This window comes from Triticum dicoccoides, chromosome 7B (assembly GCF_002162155.2).
Source record: "Triticum dicoccoides isolate Atlit2015 ecotype Zavitan chromosome 7B, WEW_v2.0, whole genome shotgun sequence".
NCBI classification, from domain to species: Eukaryota; Viridiplantae; Streptophyta; class Magnoliopsida; order Poales; family Poaceae; genus Triticum; species Triticum dicoccoides.
The window spans coordinates 146,784,107-146,792,873 of record NC_041393.1 but is presented as its reverse complement, the minus strand read 5'-3'; positions in this window follow the sequence as shown (position 1 = coordinate 146,792,873).

Sequence of the window (8,767 nt, the reverse complement as noted above, 5' to 3'; positions counted from 1 at the left end):
GTACCCTAAAATAGGGAAGTGTCATTGGACAGACGAGCAACTTGCAATACCCATCACGAAGCATCAGACAGCAACCAAGGTAGCGCAGGAAGGGACATTCATTCCTGACAGAGAGAATGACGAGCTGACTAAGGCCCTCGGAAATCTCGAGCACCCTGGACGAACACGAGGCATGCCAGGCTCCATTGCGTGGAAGATTGGGTTTCCCGGTGCAGGCGGTTACAAAACCCGGGAGAGGAAGAAGAAACAGGAGCTGAGCGATATACATAAGCTCAATGCAAGAGTACTAAAGCTAGAGGAACAAGTTGAGAGCCAGCGAGCTACCGACCAACCATCTCAGCGACACGAAGCTACCCCAGAAGCTACCCCGCCATCTCAGCGGAGAAGCAACATGGCTTCCATGGAGCTTGTTCAGCAGCTTGACTTCACGGCTCCGAGCTACCCCGTGGATGCTATCACGGAGGCTCACCATTGCCAACTTATGATGAAATGGCAAATTATCACCATAAAGGCGCCTGTCGGCACTGTTGCACCACCTCAACCCGATGGAACTTTTCACTGTTGTCTGATTCCATATGGCTATGCTGTTGTGATGGTGGATGAAGTAATGGAGGGATTTGAGGAGCTCGAGCTTGACCACCGTACAGGTGAAGGGGAGATTCAGCTGGGTCTTGCTCTGAAGACTCCATGTCTATGGCGGAAGGAGTACATCAAGCTTCCAAACTGGACGCGTCCGCCTCCTCCTCCTCCTCAGGGCACTCCACCTCCTCCTCGGCATCCTCCTCCGGCAAGTGATCAGGGCACTCCGCCTCCTCCGGCGCGTGACTGCACTCCGGCTCCTTCTTCGCCTCCTTCGACGAGCACTCTGCCTCCTCCGGCGCGTGAGGGCACTACGGCTCCTCCTCCGCCTCATCCGACACGTCGGAGAATTCCGCCTCCTCCAGGGCATCAGAGCACTCTGCCTCCTCCGACGTGTCAACGGACTCTGCAGCGTCAGCAACGGAGGAGAGAGAGGCCACCGCTCCGGTGGCTAGCAGTACAAGAAGAGGAGGGAAGCAATCCAAATACGGTCCATCTCTCAAGGCTTCGGAAAACTTACCATATGAGAGGACTGACAAGGAAAACGAGGACATCAGTCGTGCCCAAGTGAGGGACTTTTTTGCACAGAAACCTCCACCTCCGAAGGAAACAATAGATCCAGTGAAAGTGAAGCAGACTATCGATGCCCTGAAGCGACCACCACCGCCTCCGCCGGATTCCAACTATGTGCACATTATTAAATAGGCATATAAGGAAGCGGAGCAGTCGAGAAGTACTTGTAGCGATGCAAGGTTAGCAGAACGAAGAAGTGGGAAAAAATTCCCCAGCTCGGCGAACAGGCGAAAAAAACGTGCCCCCCGCTCAAGGTGTCTAGCGATATCGTCACTAATCATCCACGGATGGTGCCCGGTACCAATCCTGCTGATTACCTGACCGATAATATAGAGTTTGAAACCATGGAGGTGGACGAATTCAGATTCCAGTAAGGGAAGCCTCTCGTCAAACCTGATCATCCTCCTGTAACAACGATGATGCGAAGACTCCATGAATGGTACATGGAAAGATGCCACCAGTTTGGGAACCATACTTTGACGATGAGAATTAAAGAGGAGCATGGCCTCGTTGGAATGGATATTTTAAATGTTGAATTTGACGAGTTATTCCAGTTATACAATCAAAAGGCGCTCGACAAAACACTCATGACTTCCTACCATCTGTAAGTACTCCTTCTATAATAATTAAGTCTCTATATATAACTCAGCTCTATCATTGCATGTATATATAATTATCCTCACTATATGATGCAGGTTGAAGATCGTCGAATACAGAAAAGCAGATATCTATGACATTGGGTTCATTAACCCAAATATCATACATGAATGGATGGTCAAACACAATGTTGCAGAAACGTAGGACAACTTGCTACAATCGTTGCTTAAAAATCAAAACAAAGATAAAATACTCTTTCCTTACAACTTCAAGTGAGTGTTACTGTCTTGTGCATATTCGCTTTCCCTTACTCGAGGTTAATTATAGTAATGTAATTGATGAGTTATGCATGCGTGCGTAGATTCCACTTTATATTGTTAGAGATTAAGCTTGAAGCTGGAATAGTAACTATCTTAGACTCGAGAAGAAAAGATCCCCAGGAGTATGCGGACATGACTGAAATGCTCCAGAAGTAAGTTCAATCGATCATTATCGCACCATATCGGCAACTTTGTTCATTTCCTGATATCAAGTAATTATTCTCTTTGTCTGGCGGGGTTTGGAAAGACTTCACCGTAATTACGCCGGGACTGCCTACGGAGCTGCAATTTAAACACCTGAAAGTAAGTACTACTAGCTAGTTCCACGCATCTCCCATTGATTCTAGCTAGTTTCATCAATACCATTTAGCATGCTTGATTATCAGTTTGATTGAACTCTATTTCTCGTAAAGTGCTTGTGGTAGGAAGCCGGGAATGATTTTTGTGGATACTACGTTTGCGAGTTCATCTACAACTCGACGACCTCTAAGCGGGGCTACTCTGAAAACAATATGATGTACATAAACAAAAGAATTCACAATTTTATTTTATTACCATCATTTGTGTTGAGTTTCATTCATTCATATATATATATATATATATATATATATATATATATATATATATATATATATATATATATATATATATTGGCCCACTTCTTTAAATTAGATGTGGCAGATGCGGGATGAACTCCTGCGATATGATCGCATACAAGCTATTCAAGAGGAATTGGAAAGATTCTTTCTTGACCACGTCATAAATAAAGCTAGAGAGTACCATGTCGAAGTTGAAATAGACCTTAGATGTTAGGGTTTGTAAGAGATCTTATATTGTATATATGTAGCTAGTAGCGTCGGATAGATATACGAAAACTTGTTGTTCGACCAATCTCTCGAAGAAAGAGAGGTCACCTCTCTGTGTATATGTTCATGACGATCTTGTGTACTTAATGGTTCCTTCATTTTCTTACTAGCTAGCGTGTCGAGTTCTCTCTATGCGTATAGTAGCTAGCATCGACCAAGCACGGAGATAAAGAGAGGTCACTTCTCTCTATTAGCTAGCTAACACAATATATGAAACCCCTAAATTAACCCTCCAAAACCCCCTACCCCCCACTCCTTCAAAATAAAAATAAAAAACCCTACTCCTGCCATATGCTGACGCGTGGGTGCCTTTTGGTCCCCATTGGTATTACCAACCGGGACTAAAGATCCTCCTGCCCGGGCGACCCGCAGCGGCCACATGGAGCCCTTTCTGTCTCGGTTCGTAAGCGAACCAGGACTAAAGATTTTGGGCTTTAGTCCCGACCCTTTAGTCCCGGTTCCAGAACCAAGGCTAATGGGCCTTTGGAACCGGGACAAATGTCCCATTTTCTACTAGTGTGTCCCTAGGACTAGATCAAGTATTGCACGATTGTTTTATTTTTCCTGGTCATGGACATAGTTATGATGATGCCGACAATTTTGAGGGCACAATGTTAAAATAACACTTGTGTTGAATTGATCCAAGTTGATTGTTATACCATGAGTTCCTTTCATCACAAGTTGATAGTTCATAACACAGAAGAAGTTAACATATGCATAATTTCTTAGGTCATGAGAGTATCAAGTTTTTGTGATCTAAATAGTCTTATATTTCTTTACGGAGGGAATATCTTCGTACCAGATGATGTACTTTGGGCTCGTTTTAAAGTCAACCGTAACAAGGTGATCATAACGACAACTTACATGTGCATCGGTGAAGTATGAGAAGATTCTTGATAGCTCAAGATTGAGATTTGCTCCTCCAACGATGAAGATATATTCTTAGGGCCATCTCAGTGTAATCATATCCATCATTGTTCGGCCAAACACAGTGTGACTTTCTCATGGGGATGCTGGACCACGTGAATGAGAAAAGAGAATAAAACCAATAACGAGAAAACTAGCATTGTGATCATGTGTTGATTCATGGGGATGCCAATATATCTCACCTTGGGCTTTTAAAAGTATCGCAAAGCAAAAGTAATAATACATGATAACTAAATGTTCACTGGAATATCATTCGTGTGGGTACATGGGTCAATATGGATGTCCACGGCTCCGTTATTGATTTGATCGGAAAGAGTTTTGGATAAGTCTATATTTCACCCTATAGGGCCACACACACTTAAGGGCCATTGATCTGTTGATTACTAGATGGTTAGGATCTCGAGATAAAGTCACCAGAAAAGTTTCAGAGATAATGGAAATAGTTTTGAGAGAATGAGCACCGAAAGATTTTCAGGTTGTATTAGTTGTTCCCGAAAATTTTCTGGGAGGTCATGGCAGGGTCTAGAAGGTTCTGAAACCTTCAAAATAATTCTAGAGGGTCACTGGTGCACAACTAACTTGTCTAGGCCAAGTGGCAAGGCTCACAAGGTGTTAGGCCAGTGCATAAAGGGTTGCTTTGGGGGCCAGGCAAGAAACGACAAGAGTCTCAACGATTCTGAAACGAAAAGTCTTATGGTGTTGCTTGTTTGAGTCTAAGGAGGATTCCGCCTCGTGAACCATACCGACTTCGGTGAATCCCCCTCTCCAAGTTGCGACCTTAGGCTTACACATATAAATACGGAGGCAGGGCAACCCCTAGAACACATCTTTCTGCATGTGGGATGCACCCCACTCTATCTATCAATCTATCTCTCTCTCCACATGAAAAGTTCCTCCCCGTCGTAAGGCTCCTCCATCCCTCCTAGTTCTCCGGCAGCATCTAGTTCTGGATGGCAAAGCACTGCCAGATAGGAATTTCGTATGTGTGCAATCTATAGAGAGACCGTGCTTTCAATCTTTGTTCGGGGGATTGTTCAAGGGGGAAAATTCTTGTGAATGGGAGGTTGTAAATCTTAGCTGGAGGAATATGCATCAACTCGCTTCACCAACTCTCCTCTCCATTGCGTTACTTGGCGAGCAATTCAATCTATACTTGCATCTTCATAATGATCCTAGGAACTTGATTCATAGGGAGATTTGTTCTTGTTTTCTATTATGTTTCCCAGCAGTGTCCTCATGAGCGATCTATGTGTGGATGCAGGTTACAACCTAGAACACATGTGTTATGTGGGCAATTCACAAAACATTTTTCTTAGTAGATTAGATCTATTGCTAAAAAATGAGTAGTAGATGAGTTCTATTGCTTAATAAAATTTGCGCGAGTAAAAGATAAGATCTATTGTTAGTAGATGCAATCTTCTACTTGTTGTTTTTGTTGCTTCCCTTGAATTTGCGCTCTTCTCATTTTGGCAGCATCGTGCAAACTTTGTTACAAAGTTCTGGCAATCTTTGATCCTTCTATAGTGCTCTTAGTATGATGGTTGATCAAATCAAAGAAGTGCTTCAGTTCTTTGGGTTTCACTTTAGTCAAGAAAGATGAATGTTCGCAAAACTAGAGGGTGTGTAGATTCGATCTACACATGGGTCATGCATATGACGAAGTTTAGTATAGGGATACATATCTTTAATAGAGTCTCTTACTTCATACACCTCGCGAAGTTAATCTATCAACTTGAATAATCATACTTGATGATAGGTAGCTAGAGTTTGTTCAAAAACCCTAGAAGCCATGTAAAATATATTTTTTGCATAAACTGATTACTGGCGTCTAACTTGGTTTTGAAGGTTGCATGTGATGTGGTATAGCCTTCGTCATAGAGATGAGATTTTGTATGAGATGCATATATTCTGCAATATTTAACATGACCTGTGTGCCATGGTAAGACATGTTGGCTGGAGTCATATGATTATTATGGTGTGTCAACTTTGATATAATACAATTTTATTTAGTAGCTATAGAGATGTCGATGATAAGTAGTAACTACATATGGTGGTGACAAGCTTGCGAAGGAGGACCATGGTGCAGAAGGCTGTAAATGAAGGCGGAGAAGAAAAGTTGAAGAAAATACTGCAACGACATAGATTTTCAAAATTGCTGCCATGAAACGTTTTCAGGTTGCCACGACAGACAGTTTTTATAGAAATATGTTTTTGTTAAAACTGCTGCCATGGCAGCGTTTTTCTACTACCACAACAACACCTATGGCTAAACCTTTGCGAAGACGAAGAGGACTTCTCCGACTGATGGGGCTATACCATATCATGCTATTTTTGAATTTCCTAAGATGTTACCCTTATTTTACACCCTTTTGATTGCACATTAGTCTTTTTTATTAGGGTGATCGGTACAATATCAAGTAGTTAGTGCTCTCCCAAGTATAGCCCCGCCTGAAAAACATATCACTTTGGGGCCACCATGCTACCATGGGTACAAATGACTTGAACCATATGAGGTCGGTGTGGTCAAACCATGCAAAAAGATAACTTGATTATCTTGACATTCTTGCCAAGAGAGCCCTTGAGCTCGTTACACATCCATCGAAGATGAATAAGAGTCACATAGAGATGTGATCAGCAAGTTGGCCTATCGGTTGAGATTCTCATCATCATTGATGCTACCATCAATGGCTAGGAATTTATACATGGGTCTTGAATCACTCACTATCAATTATGAGAGATGTTCATTTGAGTGGCATCGCACTTTAAAATTATTTAAGCACTAGAGCAATTAATTATAAACCTTGTCTAAGTGTAATTTGCTTTATAGTTGTAGAATAGTGGCTCACGGTTCCACCTTCCTTGTTGAAATTGATTAGTTATTTTAAATTATCTGATTAAAATTTTACGATTGATAACGTATTATGAGGATCGTCCTTAAGAGTGTCGAGAAGGACTACTGTCTTATTGCATGCTTTCAATACTCCCCTGCTGATGCTATAGATAATGAGACTCGTGTCATTTGATCCAAAAGGCTAGAGTTCTACCATAGTCAAGTGTAGCATTCTTGCTTCCATGAAACCCAAACTTCAAAATATTTTAGGATAGTTATGTATATTCTTGGAACCAAAAATTGTTTTCAAAATAAACAAATGCTAAACGATATGTGATATCCAAAGCAATGTTTGTTTGCAAGTTCGAGTCATATGTTTAGTATTCTTAAAGACTGAATGAGTAGGATCTAGAAGAACATCAGTCATAAGACGATGGTGAATAAAACAACAACTTAAAGAGAAAGGACAAGTTTGAAGGGTGTTAATGAGAGTTACACGCCTAGGAAGTCTATGGCTCACACTGCTCTTAAAGTTGGGTGCTTGTTCTGTGAGTAGGAGAAATATTGAAAGTAAACCTATAAGATGTAAAAAGGCAGAGAGAAAGAATACTGGAATGTCAAGCTCAGGTATGAATGCCATACAAGTTACAGATGTAGAGAAGGCTGGTCAAGAAAATGTAATTCTTAGTAATTGTGATAAAACTGTTAATCACTTAATTCTTTGGTATTGTGGTTAAATTTGATCACAAGAATACCGGTTGGATTGCATGATGTTGCAACTCAATGCAAGAACTAGTACGGCCTAAAATGACTAGCGGACAATGACGTTAATATACATGATGGAAACTTTGTAAAAGTTACTATAATTCCCGTTAACGTATTACCTTTGTATTTGTTTTCATAATTCATTTTAGAGTTTTGTACACTCTAGCCCATTGAACAATGCTTGATGCAAGGAGGTTGTTCATAAAGGAACAATAGTTGTTCAATGTTATGAATAACATAAAGGCCATACTTCCATTGTGAATGTGATGTATGTTATGATGAACACTGATGATGATATAGAACATCTATAACACAGACGCTAAATGTTGCAAGACTAAGAGAATACAAAATATTTGTGGCACTGCATTTGATCACATTGGAGAAACCCACATGGAGAAATTCCATAGTGATGGATTGTCAAGTCATTTGATTACGAATCATCTAACACATGTGAGGGAGTTTCCCGATGACATACGGCTCAACACTTCATTGAACTATGCAACAGGCTCGAAACAACAGAAGTTTCACCTCCGAACTACACCCATCATAGGCTTCATCGTGCCTTAATCGCCTCCTCCACCGGGGGTCAGAAGCAGTTTCCCCCTGAAGTAAAAACACTAAACATGATCTATGTCACTCACATACCCAAAAGGGAGTGCAAGCGTGCATTAAGGGACGTCTACACCATAGAGCCTGTCGCCCCAAAGTTCAATCCATGGTCAGCCTGTCCGATCACTTTTGATCGCAGGGATCACCCAACCAGTATCCGTCACGGGAGTTTGGCCGCCCTGGTCCCCGATCCTATCATCGACGGATATCATCTCACTAGAGTCCTTATAGACGGCGGTAGCAGCCTTAACTTGATCTATCAATATACTGTCCGCAAAATGGGTATCGACCCATCAAGAATCAAGCCAAGCAACACTACCATTAAAGGAGTGATATCAGGCGTGATGGCCCGTTGTACGGGCTCATTAACACTTGAAGTGGTATTCGGCTTTCTGGACAACTTCCGTAGTGAAGAACTGGTCTTTGATATCATCCCTTTCTGCAGTGACTATCATGCACTGCTCGGACGAACCGCTTTTGCCCGTTTCAATGCGGTCATGCACTATGCTTATTTGAAGTTTAAAATGCCTGGACCGCGGGGCGTCATTATAGTCAATGGAAACATGGAGCCCTCCCTTCGAACCGAAGAGCACACCGCAACCCCTGCAGCTGAGGTATATGGTGGCCTCATCAAGCCGAACAATTCATCGGCCATCAAGACCAATGACATTGTTAAAAAAGTCAGGTCCGCACCTCATGCA